The sequence below is a fragment of the Ictidomys tridecemlineatus genome, chromosome 8 (assembly GCF_052094955.1).
Source record: "Ictidomys tridecemlineatus isolate mIctTri1 chromosome 8, mIctTri1.hap1, whole genome shotgun sequence".
NCBI classification, from domain to species: domain Eukaryota; kingdom Metazoa; phylum Chordata; class Mammalia; order Rodentia; family Sciuridae; genus Ictidomys; species Ictidomys tridecemlineatus.
The window spans coordinates 66,287,384-66,307,890 of NC_135484.1; positions in this window are offsets into that span (position 1 = coordinate 66,287,384).

Sequence of the window (20,507 nt, forward strand, 5' to 3'; positions counted from 1 at the left end):
GTAGGATGTTGATTATGGGTGAGGCTATGCATATATTAATGTAAGGAATTATATGGGAAATCTCTGTACTTTTTAATTTTACTATGAATATAATACTGATTTAAGCACTTAAGTCTTAACAGTTTTTGAAGATAGAAAGAAAACTTCAAAAAAATAGTGGAGAATCTCTAATTGACAGGACTGCTACAGGAAAAGAAGAAAGGATGTTTAGTGTTTCTAGAGACTATCAAGTCCCAAGCAACTTTATACTCCTCTGCATTAATTTTCTGGGCTCAATAAAATCTTTATTGTTCTTGACTAGTATTCCTGGTCCAGTGGTCTCAAATCCAACTCCTCACTCATGTATAATCTTATTCTTTACATCTTTAAAAACTTAATTTTTGTTTTTAGCATACAGCTTTCTTCAAATTGCCTCCATAACCCTAATCCCATTTCCCCCAATTTTATAATCTCCCTGGGACTAGTTTCTCTGGTGTTTAGTTTTCAGAGATACAGAAAATTAAGAACATCTCTTCTTGGCTGACTTTTATTGCTATTGTTCTTTTTCTTTGAGCATGAAATGAAGATAGCATAGATCTACAGATGTGCTCCACTGATAAGTGGTTTGTTCCCATGCAGATTAGGAGATTGGTTGCCTTTTGTCCTCAAATTCTAAGTAATGAAATCACAGCACCTCCTATAATACATGTACCTCCTTGTTTTTGCTACTTCATTTCTTCTAGATACCTGGGACCACCATTCCATGTCTCTGAAAGCTGTAATTTGGAAATTTAAGAGGAAACCCTGATGCATTTTTATTGGGCAGTTCCACAACATGCTAGTTGACCCAGTTCTTTTCCCCATTGTCTCTAATACAGACAATGTGGCAATTCTAATGCATAAGCAAACTTATCAATGGGGGGAGTGATATGCACCACTTTCTCAGGGACTGCCTGCAGGTTTTTCAATCATGCAGCTCTCTTAGCTTCCTTTTAAATCTCAGTAGAAGCTTCCATGATCTCCTAACTCAAGAATCTTGCATTCCTTTAGAACCATTACAACATGGTTGATGCTAGGGTTTGAAAACACTGTGAATAGTAGCCAAAAAACCTGGAACCCTTGCTTAAGCAATCTCTGAGTGCCTGGAAAGATAAGCGCCATGAAACAACTTCCTAGGTCCCCTGTGTGAATAGAGTGCCTTATGGTATCTTCTCAGAGAAATTTCTACTTTCACATTCTTAAACTGGAGATGGGTGTGGTCTTGACAATTTCTGCAATGCCCTCAAGCCATCTTTCCTATTGTCTGTGAGTAAAGTGCTTCACATCAATGTCTTTAACAACCACAACTTCTTTAGCCCCCAGTATTACTTGCACTTTTCTTGCCAAACTGCAAAATTTCAAACCTTTCTGCTCCTGGTTATCCCAGTAAATTCAGATACAAGCATCCAGAAATATCCATGTTGCTGCCTTAATATTGTGTTGCCTTGAAATATTTTTCTGCCAGATTAATTAGTTGATCCTCTTCAAATTTAACCTCACAGAAACTCTTAGGTCATGAGCAAAATGAAGACAAGTTCTTTGTCATAATAGAACATGAATGATTTCTTGTCCAATTTTCAATAGGGCCCTATTTGCCCTCTGAAACCTCATGAGCATAGTCTTTACTATTCCTATGAGCACTCTGGATTTTTGAGAGCCCTCCAGAATTTACCATTAAGTTTCACTTACTACATTTTGAAGATTTCCACTTTTTATTTATAAACTTTTCAAAATTCATTCCAAAACAGTTTCAAAGACTTCTGATACCACATGGTTAATAATTCACAACCACAGTTCGACCCCAGAACTAATTTCTGTTTTAGCTTTGTCTCCCTGTGACCAAAAGATTTGAAGAACTACTTAGAGTGGAAAAGTTTAATTAGTTCATGGTTTCAGAGGTTCAGTCCATGGTCAGCCAATTCCATATCTGGGTCTAAGATGCAGCAGAATATTAGAGAATTGAGGCATAGTGGAAGAAAACAGTTCAGGACATGACAGCCAGGAAGCAGAGAGAAAGCTCCAGTCTCCAGGGACAAAATATAAATATAAAACAAGTATATATAAGTATAAAAAATATTAAGTATAAATCTCTAAATCATTATCCCAATGACCTGCTCTCCCCAGTCACTCCCTGCCTACAGTTACTACCCAGTTAATGCATATCAATGAATTAATGCACTAATTAGGTTTCAACTCTCATAATTTAATTATTACATCTTTGAACATTCTTGCATTGTTTCACATAAGAGATTTTGGGGGGTCACTTCATATCTAAACCACAGTGTTGCTCACAAATGTGCCCATTTTTTAACTAAAAATTTGTTTTCTTTAGATTCATTTCTCCAGAAAGAGATGAGACACTTCAGTTAAGCCACACAGAGTAGGGCATGTTAATAACAAAGCTTATCTTCTTCTTTTGAGGTGGAAATAAAGAAGCCTTAAAGTTAAGTTTTGGATAGGAGGTGTTTCCCCAACTACTGTGTTAATGGAGAAGACTTAAATTGTTAGATCATGAGAACTGTGACCTAATCAGTGGATTAATCCATTTGATGGATTAATAAATGAATTACTGGGTGGTAACTATAGGTAAGTGGGTCATGGCTGGAGAAAGTGTCGAGGGAACACTTTGGGAGTTATGCAATTTGTCTCTGGTTTCTCCCATACTCCCTCTCTCTTTGCTTCCTGGTTATCATATGGTGAGCAAATTTCCCATGCCATGACCTTCTATCACTATGCTCTAGCTCACCTCAGACCCAGAGTAATAGACTGATGATCTGAACCTGTAAGCTCAAAATAAAATTTCTCCTCCATGTTTTTCTGATATCCTTATATAGATTCATGTTTCATTATTGATGAGGTTCAGACTTTTCACAGTTGTGGTAATAGGGCTCTGAAGCAATTATGTTTTGAGGTTGATGTTACCTATGCATTGCCCTTGGACACATGGGCTACAAAGGGTCTCTCTGAGCTGGAAGTAAGCAGTGGGTGGGGATGGAGCATGGCATTGAGCCCAAAGGAGTGGAAATCAAACTGGAAAACAATAAATGCTTGCCGAACTATCACAAAAAACAGGACGAGATATAGGCTGGGTATAGAACCTGGTCTATTTTTTATTTGCCTGAGTAGATTCCTAACCACCAGGAGAAAAATATTCTATTCAGCAATTTATTTGAATGTTGTCATGAGGTTTTAAAATTTACTCTATTGAGTTTTTGTTTTGTTCTCTCACAGGGAATGAAATCCTTCCTTGCTCTTGTTAGTCCACCAGTAAGTAATGAGAAATGGCCAGGAAACTGGACTTGAGGCAAGTAGCTGTTTCCTTTTCATAACGCTTGCTCTCATTAATCTGTAAATGACTTCATTTTAAACTTTAGAATGAAAAATTGACATTTGTCATTTGCCATTCACAAGTTGTACCACATCATTTATAATATGGTAGAAATCACTTATGACCTAGTTCAAAGCAGTATTGTCCGTAGACACTCAAGAAAAAATACACGATTGCTCAGTTTTCTCAATGCCCTCTTGAAATCTGGGAACAACCACTCAATCAAGGTTTGGATCTTCACAAGTGCTCACCTGGCAGGCTAGTAGAAAGATGTAGAAAGATGTAAGAGGTGGTGAGCATTGGGTAAGAATGATGGCAATATCTAAATTTTAGGTATAGCTGTGTCAAACTTTCCAGGGAAATTGAAGTGTCCAGAGGTAATGACAGAGGGAACCAGCATAGATTAGTATTAGCCAGGTGCTAGGCAGCAGGGAAATCATGTTCTCAAAGGATCTTTTTTGTTTTGTTTTAAATATTTGTCAGCGAACTTCATCACTGTTCATCTCTGTTCATCATGGACACTTTCTCTTTTTATTATTAATTGTACAAATTAAAGGGGATCATTGTGGCATTTTATAATGCATTAGTGCTCCCTACATCTCCATCTCATCCATCCCTCCTCTGCTTCTTTCTGTCACTTTCCTAACACTTTCTTTCCTATTTTCAGATCTTTTTTTTTGTTTTAATTTTTTATTTTCCACAAAAGAGAGAAATATGGAATATTTATCATTCTGTGTTTAAATTATTTTGTCTAATATGATTTTTAGTTTTAAGAATTTTTGCAAGTGGCATTTTTCATACTCTATTATGGACATGTACTACATTTTCTTTGTTCATACATCTATTGGTGACAACCTAGGCTGATGGCATGATTTTGCTATTGTGAACAGCATTCCAATAAAGGCATATATACAAGTGTCTCTTTTGTATGCTGACTTTATTTCTTTCAGCCATGCACCCAGGAGTGGTATAGCTAGATATATGGTAATTCTATTTTTAATTTTTGATGAGCCACTGCACTGTTTTCCATAGTGGCTATGCTAAATTACATCCCCATAAACAGTGTATAAAGGTTATTTTTTCCTTTTTCTCCATATCCTTTCTAGCATTTGTTATTTTGTTTTTGACAATTGCCATCTGACTTGGATGAGATGTAATCTTAGCATATGTTAAAACTTATATAATAACTCTTTTAAATATATACAGTTTATTAAATGCCAATTATACTTCAAGCTGTTAACTTTTCATTGCATGTAAATTCTTCATTAGTAGAATTTGTTTTGATACTTGAGTATAAATCTTCACACTATACAAATCATCCAAAAATATGTTAGAAAAGAGTTTAGAAGCACATAATAATTGAAAGATGTTAAGTGATCATATTGACATCATAAATTGCTTAAAATGTTACTTGGAACCTTCTTAAAGAAGCATTTTGCTTTCTGAGAAAGGAAAAGCAAAGGCTGCCAGAAGAGACTTCAATCACAGTTGAAGCTTCACTCTATTATTCCTAACTTCAAGAAAAGATTCATTCCCATTTCGTGATAGCATCCATTCCAAAGCAAAACTCTTCTATCTGAGACCCCCGACCCAATCATGTAACATAAGTAAAGTTAGTTGGAGCCAATAAACCTAACAAGTCCTTCCTAACACCCTCCTCCTGAAACATTATGGTGTGTTTTCTCTTTCTGCAATTAATCAATAAATACAAATTTGTTCAATTTCAGATATATTTCAGTGGTCTTTGGTTGAAGGACATTGGCACTTCAATTAAAAATTGTACTTAAAGTGCCTATTAAAATAAAAGTGTATCTGCCTTCATCAATTGTGCTTATTTTATTCAGGACATTTTTTCTATCAGGATATTACATGTATTGAGTAAAACTTTGTCAGAATTAGAAAGCATAGTACAAACAGGTAATTGCTTTGTTGTTGTCCATCAGAAATCAGGTTAGAAAAACATGCTTTGCAAAGGTCTTTTGGTATAAGACACATTTTTCTCTGCTGCTCTATTGTTCCTGAATTAATTTCAACAAGAGAAGCAAAATATGCTAGTGGCAAGGCAACTGCTATATGCCTGAATGTCACTTTACTATTTAGATTCAGCTTTAAATAAATGTAGTTTTCATGTTGCAAAGGAAACACAGACTATTTTCCTTTTACTTAAAAAAATTGGAATAGAAACTTTATAGAAAGAGAAGAATATTATTTATAGAAAAAATATCTCTTATTCCTTACCATAAGGAATCTAAAGAGATGAATTCTGTTGGCCTATCAAAACTGAATTTGCAAAAGATCACATTGATATTACTAATAATTTTAAGATCTTTCTTGCCTGGAATTCATTATTTTCTTTGATAACCTTTAAAAATGAATATCCAGGTGGGAATGTGTATAGATTTCTCATTGAAGATAAATTTTAAGCTGAAGAAATATGCTTCTGTCTCTCATCACTCATCTTGCCAGGAGCTATGAGCTTGACTCCAAACTCATAAATTTTGCAGAACCAAGAAGTAGAAGGCCTCTGACTGACAGCAACAAGGAAGAGGTGGTGCTAGTCATTCCTCAAATAGAGTGACTCATGATGCTCAGCAGAGCATCATGTTATAGTAAAAGTTGGATGTTGGAAACTTCTAATAGGAAGTCCTTGAAATACACAAAATATTTACAAACAATTAGGTAGTGAATTGAGAATTAAATTTACTTATGAATTTAGTTTATAAATGTATTACCACTATTTTCATTGAAAATACTTTATAAAGACAGGGAAAATATGTATTTGTGCTCATAGATAATGTAATTGAAATGATCAAGGCATATTTACATGTTTTGATTAAGAAAGTACAAATTTTGTGAGTTATTAATTATAGAAAAGCATAGGACTTTTGGACAATAAGAAATGTTAGAGTCACTTCTTAACACAGTGTGAATGATTTGATTATTAAAATCTTTCATTAGTGATTCCTTTAAAGTAAGTCATCTACTGCTTTATAATTCTTAGTGCAATCAATATTTTCTTCTCTAAAATATTATAATAATTTAATTCATAATGCATCTGAACAACAGCTAACAAAAGAGTTTGAATTGGTTGGTAAAGATATTGAACCAATTTTTTTGTGAATAAAGATTGACAGAAATCTGTAATCTCTCTTTAGAGTGGAAGGTTTTGATTGACAGAAATCTGTAATCTCTCTTTAGAGTGGAAGGTTTTGTGAAAGGAAAAGAGAAGGAGCCTTTCCTTCATTTGTACTTAGGGATGATGAGGAGGTCATAGATCTAGGACATCTTATTAAACTGTCCAGTCTAGCATATGCTGGCTCAAATAGACTACCATGAAGTCCTGTTCAGAAAAACCTTTGACTCCTTTGGACTTCTTTCCTCCTCTCAACTGGGAAAAGACAGCCAAGCTCTATTTACTTACTAAGGGAGAAAGTTGGTTTTACTCAAAGGTTTTATTTTTTCTTCTTCGATTGCTATTTTGGTTGACATCAAAAATTTTAGTCTTTATGTCCATAATTCCTAAATATCATGATAATAGCAAGATTAATACCATTGACAACCTGTTTGAAGTACATTTACACCATTTAATCTTTTCCTTAAATAGCCTCAATCCCACATACCAGTGTCTTCCATATGATGGGCCAGCAATTTGAAGCTCAGATGAATTAAACAATATCTGAAAATATAATATGTAAACTAGTGACCTCTACAATCCTTGGACTTCTATTCCCACATTTAACACTTTCAGCAGTTTCTTATGATTCCAAATAATTTTTAGGGGGTAGGGACATTTGAGTAATTATCAACATGGTCCTGGAATCTCACAGAGGGGGGGAAAAACAGAGTCATTGGTTCAAAGGAGATTTTAGTGAAAGATTTGGTATAGAGTGAAGGTAATATTAGGAGAAGAGGAAAATATGATAAGGTATCAAGAACACTGCAAAAACTGGAAGCCGTTCTTCTGTTAGAGATGAAGCCTGAAAGGGAGGAAATTGAGCCTCTAAAACTAAATGAGATTTGAAAATTTTGAGGAAGAATAAAAAGTGAATGAACACAACTCTTTCTCAGATGTTGCCCAAAGAAGGGGAGAAACGGAGAAGGGCCCAACTTCCTTCCTTTCTCCTGGACTGTCTCCAGGCAGTTCCTTCTACAGCTGTTTCCAAGTGTCAGCAACATGGAGCCACAAGGACAGTAGGAAAGGATCAAGAATAGATCTGATGTTCTTCTAGGCAATAGAGAATAACAGGCACACTTCCTATTTCATATATATTTTATGTGTGTATACATATATTCTATATGTATGTGTATGTGCATATATACACATACCTACGGCATCAAAAGAATTTCTGCTAACATTTTAAAACCATTTATTTTAATTACATTTGCCACATTATATAGAATATTTTTTTCTCCAATACAATACTCTTGCTGTGTTCTGCCTATTTAGCTAATATTCTTGACAACATGTTTTGTTACTTCACAATCTATGGCATGCATTCTGAATCATACTGTACATACATTGAATATATATATATATATATATATATAGTATATATTTGTAACTATTGTTTTTTTGTGTGTGCATATTTATAATTCTGGTCATAGGTGTGTATGTGTGTATATTTAGTTCTTGTGTTTCCTCAGTATTATTTATGTTATTGCAAGGTCATTTTTCCCCTGGCTAACTTATCTAATATATTGGATAATTTTGTGAAAAAAATCCTATGAAACTTGTTACTTTGAGTAAGGTATCAGACAGGTTGATCATATCTCTATGGACTGGTAAGTAGGCATCATATGGATAACTATGTTTATAGATTTGAAAAGTTTAGGCTATTTACTTACAAAACGTTCCACAGTATAAATTTTCTTACTTTTTACTCATTTATAGCCCTACTGCATAAGTGATAGTATTTTCCATTGATATCGTATCAGATGATATATAATGTTTGTATGTCTCACTTGAGATATGTTTGACTATCAGATCTATCTATTGTGAACCTATTTTGGTTTTGATGATCAGTTTCTGTTGAGTGATACTCTGAAAACCTCTGATATCAGTTCTTCAATAATTTCACCCAACATAGCATATAATAACCTTATCTGTATTAGTTTCTGCATTAGTAGTCAGAAAGCAGTGATTCTGAACTTCTTTATTGCTACCAAATTGTGATTTGGCTTTGATTTGTAAAAGATTTTTCTATGCCACCTTGATTTTTAGCAATTAACTTATAAATTGTTTATTATTTTTAATATGTCATTACTTTCTATTGACATCATCCTTTTTGATGCTCAGCTTACCCAGATTTGACCGGTGGGAGTTCTTCAATTTGATTTGTGTCACCTTTCCATATGTTCCTGTAACATTTTTATATTAACTTTGGTCTAAGGCCCCTTTGACTTATGTGGACGTTTCTGGCAGGTCTGGGTGAATGATATATCATTTGTGACTGGAGTACCATTCCATCTCCACCCTAACAGTGGTCATAGGAAAAGCATATTCAAATAAATCCTAAATTTATTCAGAAATCCCCAATTAAAATGTAACACATGGGTCCTTCCTCACACTTTAGACACATTTTACCATTTTCTATGGCACTGCATATGATTGCAGATACACAGTGCAAAATATCTCTTTTGGTCAACTTTTTATGGGAGCTACACTGGAAAGGGAGTACTGGAAGATGCAGATCTCAGTTGATCAAAGCTGATGCCTTATAAACTAATAGAGTATGTTTCTGTTTTTCTTTTCATGTCTTTGGCTTCGGCTTTATTCATTTGTCCTAGCCTGATATTAAGACTGCAATTCTGCTTTCTTATTATTTGAAATTTCCAGGTATATTTTTGCCAATACTTTCAAAAACTTCTTCTAAACCATGTTGTTTTATATTATATATCTCTCTGTACATTGTTAGAAGCCCAAATCCAATAAAATCTTATTTTGTAGAAATAATTTTTAATAGTTATGCTTCATATATTTAGAAACAACTGTGTCATATTATTTTACAGTTACTATATTAGTATTATATTTATCATTTCTTCCTCTATGATGTCTGTTTTCTTTTAATCTCAATTTATTTCTTTGGGTTTCTTTAAAATACTACTCAAGTTTTTTTTTTTTTTGCTGTGTTTTTAAATGCTGTACTAAACAAAATCTGATGATACCTTTTTTATGAATAACTTGGAGAGCCAAAGGATATTTTCTTTACCTTAAGATATAATTATTTTGCTTAAGTGTGTCTCAAAATTGTTCCACAACAGTTTTCCTGGGTATGTTGTTAAATTTTTTAATATATAGATTTACATCTTTCATTCGGGAAAAATCTTTGTATTGCATTTGCCCCATTGATTTTTCTTCTTCAAATACTTCAGTTAATTGTATGCTGACTCCTCTTTGCTCATAGTCTATGTCTAATAATTTTTTTAAAAATTTATTTTTAGTTGTAGTTGGACACAATACCTTTATTTTATTTATTATATGTTCTGCTGAGGATCCAACCAGGGCCTCACATGTGCTAGGTGCAAGCTCAAACACTGAGTAACAACCCAGTCTAATAATTTAATGGTCTCGTTTACTTATTTATTTTCTTTATATTTTTTCTAATTTTTATACCACTTCTCCTTTCTTATGCTTTTATCAAATGTTTACTTGTATACATTGTATTTTTATATTTATAGTTAACATGGTTTTATTCATTTTTTTCAATATAATTTTTGAAGTATTTTTTAACCTTTCATATTTCTGATCATAAGTTTTTGTTCATTTTGGCTCTGACTTTGAATTTTGGATTTTAGTTGTTTTCTTAATATTTATAACCATTTTTTAAGGATATTTCATTTTTATTTACCTTCATGCTGCCCTTTTTTGTCTTGTTTAAGGTTAGGGTTAATGGGTTGTCTTTCTTTGTTGTCTTATGTGGATGTTGACTGCTATTAAATATTAATTTTAATTTATACTAAATTTTCCAAGATAAGGTTTGTGTTAGTCAGTGTTTTTGATAGAAACAGCCAGTGTGAGTGTGTGTGTGTGTGGGGGGGGGCGGGGGGGGTTGGTATTAAGAGGAATTGAAGGAATTAGCTCTTAGGATTATTGAGGCTGAGAAGTCCTATGATCTATTATAAACCAGAGAACCAAGAGAACCTGGGTATAATCCCATATAAGCTTGAAGAAATGGGAACCAGGGGACTCAACATAAATCCTAGCCAAAGGACAGAAGACCAATGTCTTAAGTGAAGTAGATAGACAGGAAGCAAAAAATAATGTATTTCTCCTCCCAGTGCCTATTTGTTCCTCAATGAATTGAATAGTGCCCAACCACTTTGGGGAGTGTAATAATCTTTATTTAGCTTACCAAATTGAATACTATTCTCACTTATAAGCACCTTTACAGCACATGCAGAAATAATGTTGAATATTGACACTATCTTGGATAGTGAAGTTGACGTATATAATTATTACAAGTTGTTTTAGTCAGCTTTTTCGTGACTGTGACCAAAAGACCTGACAAGAACAACTTTAGAAGATGCAAAGTTTATTTTGGGCTCATATTTTTCAAGGTCTCAGTCCATAGACAGCCAGTTTTTTGATTGCTAGTTCAGTTTACTTATCATATAGAATTTATTATTGGAGAAAAACTTTAGTTGATGTTTCTTTTTCAAAATTAAATTTACTCTTAGTTGATACATAAAAACATAAAAATTATACATATCAATGTGATAGCATCTGGTGTATATATTGTGTAATGTTTAAATTAGGCTAAACATATCCACCTCCTCATACATTTGTCATGTGTTTATGGTGAAAATTCTCAAAATTCTTTCCTTTAGCCTTTTGAATAGTATAGTGCATTATTATTTTTTGCAGTCACCCTGCTACTTCTCAATCACATCTAGCTGTAACATCACACTCAATGATCATCCTCTCCCCATCCCTCCCTCTCTCCTCCTATCCCAACCTTGGATAATTACCATGTGTTATGCCTTTTAATTTTGTCTTTCCTTAAGTTTCTCTCTCTCTCTCTCTCTCTCTCTCTCTCTCTCTCTCTCTCTCTCTCTCTCTCTCTCTCTCTCTCTCCTCTCTCTCTTTAATAAGAATCTTATTTTCACTTTCATTCCATTTCTCAGTTCATTGTCATTATCCTAAACATTCTTCCCTCTTTAATGTAATATCTTTCTTTAAAAACATTGACTTTCTAAGTCTAACTCCATGATTCCATGTACTTACATCTTTTTATTTCCAACTGCATTAACACACAGTTCTTAACTTCTTGTCAGTATTTATTCATTCATGGTTATAATTTCTCTGTGTATTTTAAGTACCCTGAGCCACTAAACACTTTCTTTTTTATTTAAATACTAAAACATATTTTCATACTTTACTTTTATTAGTGCTCTATAGTTATAAATAAAATTGGGGTTCATTCTGAAATACTTATTCAAATTTTGAAAATAATTTGATTCATCATAGTCCCTAATAATTCTCATTCCCTTATCTCTTCCCTCCCCCTTTTCTCTTTCCTCTTCTCCTCCTATAATTTACTATTAGGACTTTTTAAATTAGTACTCTATAAATTGAATAAAGGTTGTATTCACTGTTATATATTTATATATGTACATAGGACAATTGGGCTAACTTCATCCCACCTTCTTATTTTTCATCTCTCCTCCCCACCTCAGTCCCCTTCCTTTAATCTAATGATCTCAAAAGAATTAAGCATACATTTCCCAAAATACAAAAAAAATACATACAGCCAACAGATATATTAAAAATGTTTAACATCTCTAGCAATCCAGGAAATGAAATAGAAACTACATTGAAATTTCATGTTACTCTCACCAGAATGACAATTATCAATAATACAAATAATAATAAATTCTAATGGGGAGGTGGGGAGAAAGGCATACTTACACACTATTGGTAGGATCACAAATTATTATAATCACACTGGAAAGCAGTGTGTGGTTATTTCTCAAAAAACTGGGAAAGGAGTCAACATGTGACCCAGCTATCCCACTCCATTGTAATTATCCAAAAGATCTAACATTAACATACTATAAGTATACAGCCACATTAATGTTTATAGAAGCATAATTCAAAATAACCTAGTTATAAACCAGCCCAGGTGCCAATCAACATATGACTGGATCAAGAAAATGTGGTGTATATGTATCAAATGGAGTTTTACTGAGCCATAGAGGACAAAATCGTGACATTTGCTGGTAAATGAATGGAACTTGAGAACATCATGTTAAGTGAAATAAAACAGATACAGAAAGTAAAGGGTCAAAATTTTTCTTTAATATGTAGAAGCTATACTAAAATAAGGAGAAAACAACGTGTGTGTGTGTGTGTGTGTGCGTGCGTGCGTGAAAAATCCCATGAAAATACAAAGCAGACCACTAAGCATTTTCTTCACACTGCATTTTGTCTTTATTCTTTCTGTTCTTTAACTTCTATTTTATTTACACATATGTTCGTATCAATATTTGATTCTTAGTTATGCTGCAAGTGTGTTGGAAATTTATTTGCTTTCGTAGTAGATACTCTTTTGTAACATGTCTAGATAAATTTGGGTTTAGGTAACTGCCATTATCATATCAAAACCATGAAGTTTACAGATTGATTTGCTTGGGATGATCTTTTTCTGTTTTAAGCCATAATCTAATGAGTGAGTTTATAAAAAAAAAAAGTGGAGAAGATAAACCCAAATGCAAGCAATTCAATATTTATTCTTCTTGTAACAGATGTTTTCAAAGAATAGTGCTTACCATAAAGTAATGGATCAATGAATATTATTGAATACTGAACAAATGTTAAAGGAAAAAGAATCCCTCTGGTTTAGATTTTCACAAACATTTTTATATTAAGTGACATTTGTAAGCCATTGGAATACTTAAGAAAAATACAAACACCACACTTAAACTTTACAATTCCTGAGATCTTCCCAGTCCTCCAAAAAGTCCAGAGGAGGACCCAGCAAGGAAACATACCATAAACGACATATATGTCTCAGAAAATATCTTTATGAGAGATAATATTTTTTTCCATCAAAAGTAATTATTTCAAAAGTCTCAAAAATAAAAGAAATGCTGAGTTTTACTCATCCATAGAGAACAAAATCATGACATTTGCTAGTAAATAGATGGAGCTTTGAGAACATCATGTTAAGTGAAATAAACCAGATACAGAAAGTAAAGGGTCAAAATTTTTATTTTATTTTATTTTAATAAACATGAAGATTCAGTGATAATCAATGTAGATAATTTTCATGATGTTCAATATGAATCAACTTAAATCACCTTATTAACAAACTTTTCAAATCTATGTGTCAACTAGTACCAATAATAGCTCTAATTATACTCTACCTGTTTTAGTTAGCTCTGTGTTTTCTTTTACTATAAAGAATATAATTAATGCATTATTTCAGAAATTTACTGCTTTCATTGACATTATAGAAGTAATTAGTTCACTTTTAAAAATCTTTCTAATTCTTTTAGGCACTTACAAATAGTGCTACTAAACTAAGAAGGTAAATCAATTTTAGTAAGTCAATTTTCATTTTATTTTTATCCAGATCCCTTTTAAGAGAGAGTCCTCTTATTATCACCATGAAAATTGCTAATAAAAATAAAAAGTGTTGTTTATTGATGAAGTAATCATGAAATTAATACAGAATAATAGTTTCAGGGATTATAATTAATTTAGTCAAGTATCAATTTTCTAGTCTTCCCTTAATTAATAGAAGTTGGTAACAATTTATAATTTTTTTTCTGACAATAGTAATCGATTTTGTCAGTCACCTTTCTGTCACTGTAAAAAAGCACTTGAAATAATAAACTTGTAAAACTGAAATTTTGTTTTAACTGAATTTTAGAGGTTTCAGTCCAGTTCATGATCAGTTGACCCCATTTCTTTGGAGTCTGTGGTGAGATAGCCTATCATAGTAGGACCACACATGGAACAAAAATGCTAACCTCAGGGCCTGGAAGTGAAAAAGAAAGAAAGGGACCATAGTCACATCAGGATCCCTTTAAGCACACCCTGCCCCAAAGAAGACCCTTCATTAGGCCCATTTCTTATTCTTTATAACACCTCTCAAATGTGCCAAGCTGGGGATCAAGCTTTTAATGTGAGGGCCTTTAGGGGACATGTCAGATCCAAAGTGTAGCACCAGTGACCTTGTATAATCACCCTGGGATTTCAATCATTTATGAAGTTAAGGGCACAGGGAAGTTTAACTCCTAAGTTCATCAAAAATAGTTAGGCTTACCTGTGTACTGTTCCAAGGTTTTTATGGAATTATTTCCTGACGTGAAATGCTGCTCATTGCAGTCATATTGCTTCAGTCAATCCAGAGTAATGATTATATACAAATACATTCAGTTCAGTTAAGTGTTACAACTTAATCATATTTTCTTTTTTCTTATTTTCTTTATAACTTGACCTATACCTCAAGTTATTAGCCTTGCATTATTAATAAAAAAGAGCAAAAACAACAGGAAAAGCAAGGAGAGTTCTCTGTATTTGGCAATTGAATGTTGTCAAGAAATGATGAAGTATTCCATCTTTTCCAAGATATAATGCACCTGAATACATGTAATTGTATGGGGAAATAATTTTTGTGAGTCAGATTTTTTACCTATTAAATTTGTGATGATTTTCTGCAGTTTTATTGCCTTCCTATGGATAAAAACAAATTTGTTCATTACTTGAAAGATTTTTCAAAGAGTGATTATCTTCAGAGAATAATTTGCTCACTCATCTGTGGCTTATGGAGGTTAGAGTTCTCATTTGTTCGTAATATTTAGGTTTTTGGTGAATGAATATCAAGCAATTGAAAAAGATGTATGATCAAATATCCATAAAAATGATTTTATTCATTTTAATCAGAGATGGCTAATTTCTGTTACAACAAAAGGAAGAAAATGTCTAAAAATAGCATAGCAAGTAACATAGGTAGGATAGCATCACTGTGAATGTGTCATTAATTACCATGACACATTTACCACTATTTCAGTATTTTTTCATTGTGTTTATAAGTTAAATCAGGTAGTTTATAAGTAGGCATAAGTAACCATAGATGTTGTTATACTGGGAGAAAATAATGGATATCACTAAAAATATAATTATGGGTTTTTTCTTTTTTCTAGTCCTTGGGACAAGCTGAGTTTAATGTAGGTTGAGGATGAACCCAAGAACAGCTGGCTACTAATACAAAAATCTGGGTCTCCTAGAGTTAGATATTAATGGCAGGCATTTTCAGGAAATTCTAACATGTCAGACAACCTTAAAATTTAACATGAGTTTAAACATTTTTCCCAATTCTTGGGATAATTATGACATTAATATGTTTAATTGCATCAAATGCATTTTCAATATAAGTCCAATAAATTTATGTTCATTCTTCTTATATATAAATATCATATCACTGAACAAAAGAAACTTGTAAAGGTTTTTAGTTTTGAGAAAAATCTGTTTAAAAATTTAGTCCTTATTTAGTTTTTGGTAAGTGGATAGTAGCAGAGAACAGAATGCTCGGTGACATAAGCCAGACTCATTAAATCAGGGTCAAATGTTTTCTTTCACATGCAGATGCCATAGAAAAGTGGGGGAAAAAAAGGGGAGGTCATGAAAATAGAAGAGAGATCAGTGGAGTAGAGAAGGAGGATTGAGGGTGAGGGAGGAGTGATAGAAAAGGGAGGAAGTGTAGAATGAAATCAACCAAATTATACTATGTGTATAAATATTAATATTACCACAGTCAATTCCATCTTTATTTTAATCTATAAAGCAACTATTTAAAAAAACAATGAATAAATAGAGGGAAGTCCATAAAGTAGAGGAAGAGGAAGGGGAAGGAGAAAAGGAGGAAAAGAGGCAATACTGGGGGCTGCAATGTAGTAAATTATATTCCATGCATGTATGATTATGTCCAAATGAATCCTATTATTATGAACTAAAAAGCATTAAAAATTAATCCATATTATTTAATGTTACAACTAAACAGGAAAGAACTGTGCATTAGATCTGACAAACTACATGAAGACAATGATTTTACTTCACTGCTGTTAATCATTTTATTTCTGCCTTAAGAATCAAGAAAACCTCCCCTCTTCCCTTGATAAAACATCTAATTACAAATGACAATGAAGGTATTTGCTTAAATATGAGTATATGTACATATGTGCATAAGTATATTTAATTAGGTTTAACCCAATAGAAAAAAACACCAAAACCATTTAAGAGAGCTGAAAGTAATGTGGTGCTATTTGATATTTATTTTATCAGAGAATGTAAGAAGGACATGTTTTTTTATATATGTTTTTAGGTCACAGTCTGACCTGGAATAATTGCCTCTCTGCTTAGTTTCAAATAACTGAATGTCTTGGGCTGGTAAAGGAAGTCATAACTGACATTTGGCATTTGAAAAATACAAAGGTTTGGAGTTGACTCTTATAGGTATTGTTGGGTTACCAGAAGAAGGAAATATTATAATGTGACAGAGAATGTAAGATAATTTAGTGTGGAAGAAAAGCAGGATAGACTGGCAAAGCCATAATAAAATTCAGATAAAATTAATAGAAGGACAAAGATATCATGAACTACATGTAGATTAGTATAAGTTGGGAAGAGGAGGACTACAGACAAATTCAAGACAATTTTCCTATAGGACTACAAGTGGATGATTTTCTCAACATATCAACCCTACATATAATTCTCTGTGATTGTCACAATAGTAGATTTTTAAGAGTTGATGAGTCCCTTGGTTTCTTCCAAAAGACTATCAATTCAAATAGCCAACTTTGTAGTTAAAATATAGCTTCTATCCATAAAAATATATCCTCAGTAAGTTTTATTTGCTTACAGTCTGATCTTATAAACAAAAAGAATCTGATCTGGTGTTACTTTCACTTGTAAGTTGGCATGTTTTTCTGAGCAATTTGGAAACTTATACCCAATATTCTCATTATTGCTAGGGGCTGCATCTATTTCAAAGGCACATAAAAATAGATCAGATGTATAGAAGACTGAATCTTTGTCTAGATTTGCTAGTGATGATTCAGAAAAGAAGTTTCAATGTTAAAGCAATGACACTATTATTGACTGATTTGTGCCTCCCTCATATTCATGTGTTTTGGCACCAATTCTCAATGTGGCTGCATTTGGAGATATGACTGTAATGACATCATTAATGTCATAAGGATGCGTCCTAATCCAATAAGACTGTTGTCCTTATTAGAAGAGGAACACATCAGACAACTTTTTCTCTCTACACTCACACACTGAAAAAGGCATGTAAAGAAATAACCAAAAAACAGCAATCTACAAGCCAGGGAGAGAGGCTCCACCAGAAAACAATCTTAATAGCAATTGATTTTTAATTTCTAGCCTCCTAAATTGTAAGAAAATACATATCTGTGGTTTTATTTTTCTTGGTACCAGGGATTGAATTTGGGGGTACTTGACCACTGAGACAATCCTTAGCCCTATTTTGTATTTTATTTAGAGACAGGATTTAGTGAGTTGCTTAGTACCTCAGCATTGATGAGGCTGGCTTTGAACTCATGATCCTCCTGTCTCAGACTCCAGAGCTAAGTCACACAGTATGTGGTATTTTGTTGTAGCAACCCAATCAGACTAATACAGAGAAAATTTCAAGAGATGACTAGAGTTAACATGACTAGAGTTAACATGACTAGAGTTAACATAGGGAAAAAAAAAAGGTCTTTGTGACAATGAAACCTCACATTTTGTGCTCATTATCACCCTATTATGATCAGCAAAAATATAGTTTTGTGGACTTTGGTCTTCCAAAGTCTTAAGTCTTATCCATTTCAAGTTATAAATGGCTTTGTGGATAAAAGTCTAATTTTATTCTTCTGCAGGTGGATATACAATTTGCCAGCATCATATATGGAAGACTTTCTCTGTTGCATGTTCTTCACAACTTTGTCAAGAATCAGTTGGCTATGATTCCATAGGTTTACTTCTTGGATCTCTATGTTTTCCCACTAGTCTATGTGACTGTATTTATGTCAACACTCTGCTGTTTTGATTATTACAGTTTTAGTACATTTTAAAGTTAGGAGTATAATGCTTCCTGCTTTATTATATGTGTTTACAATGGATTTGGTTAATTGTATCCTTTTATGTGGTTTCATATAAATTGTAGGTTTTTTCCTAGTTCTTTGAAAAATGTTTATAAAAGTATTTTTAAAAGGAGTACATTAACACTATTCTGTTGCAGATCTTACAGAGAAAGCTTTCGTCATTTCCAAACTCAGTAAAATATTAAATATTATAAATGGATTTTATTAGCACTAGTTACATTATTTTATACCTAATTAGCTTAGTAGTTGATTGGATAGTATACTATACAACATGACTTTTCTGCATCTAATGAGATGACCAAACAGTTTTAGTCATTCATTTGGTTAATGTGACATATAACTATTACAGTTCTGACCTGGGATATTCTCCATTCAGGTGTTGAAAGCATGGCCCTGAAGGCAGTGAGGTTCAGAAGTAAAACTTTCAGGCAATGGATGAAACATGAGAGCTTTGAACTCCTTAGTGGATAATTCCACTTGTTAGATTGATCTGTTGATAGATGGACTACTTGGAGGTGGCATCTAGTTACAGGAAGTAGATACGAGGGGTCTGATCTGGAATGGTTTGTCTTCTCCCCATCCTCTGATTCCTGACCAGACTGTCATGAGGTAAATAGCTTCTGTTCTTCCATACACATCCACCATGATGTTTTTGCTTTGGATCCAATTGACTATGGACTGAATCCTCTGAAACTACAAACAACAACAACAAAAATTCTTTCTCTACGTTTTCTTGTCAGGCATATTAAGGTCACACTAATGAAATTCTCATTAACAAAAATCACATTTACTGATTTTTTCACATTTATCCTTGCATCCCTTGGATGGATGCCACATCATATTAATGATTCTTTTAATGTGTTCTTGGATTTAGTTTTTGAGTATTTTGTTGAGGATTTTTGAATTTATAATGATCAAGGAAATTGGTCGGTAGTTATATTTTTCTGTTGTGTCCTTGTCTGGTTTTAGTATTAGGGTAGTGCTGGCCTCAAATGTATGTGAGTGTACACACACATCTGTGTGAGAATATTTATTATGGGAATTGAGAATTGACTCATCTGATTACAGAGGCTGAGAATTGCCACATATGCTATCTACAAGAACCAAGAAAGCTGGTAATTTAATTCTCAAAGCTTGAAGGCTTGAAAATTAGCATCTCAGATGCCCAAGGACAGAAGGAAATGGTTGTCCCAGTTCAAGGAAGAAAAAGGAGTCTTCCCTTCCCCCCAAGTTTTTATTCTTTTATGACCTTCAAAGTATAGGATGCTGCTGCTCACATCACACATTTATCTCATAAAAAGGTGATAAAAATGTCAGTAGTTGTAATTTGTAATGGTCATCCATGAAATGTAATTATTGCAATTGGAGGGCTATATAATTAACATCAAAAGTGATACTGTATACCTTTGTAATTTTTTCCCTTCGTGCCAAAAATTGATGCTCTGGTTAACTACAAAGTACAACTTTTATGACAAAACATGGTTTTAGAAAGCATTTTTAAAAATATCATTCCTCCTAAAGTTCTTAGAAAAGTTATTAAAATAAGAATTTTTTGTTATAACATTACATTTTTGAAGCACTCCCCATACTATTTACACAGGCATTGAAAGAAAAGTTGATGCAATATCCTTCTTTCTGCTACTGCATGATAACTACATTATTTCTAATGGAAGCAAGCATTCATCTGGAGCCACATTCTGCTGAAGCATACAATTTCACATAAATCTTGTAGGCACAGATTTGACATAATACTGTGCACTGACTATAAAAAGCCTTAATATTTTTTCACATAAAAGTCATATTAATATGTTTTTCTTAGAACTAGAATTTTGAATATTATAAACTTTCATTATTAATAGGACTCATACCTATTTCAAGACCCTTATTTTTAGATATAGAATTCATGTGTGTGTATGAATATATTTATACCCACCCACACACATATATATATTAGATTTTTTAAAGTGTGTGACATTCAGATTATATTTGCATGAACCAAGAGAGATACGGGGTATATCAAAAACACTTTGATAAGTACATTTAATGCAAA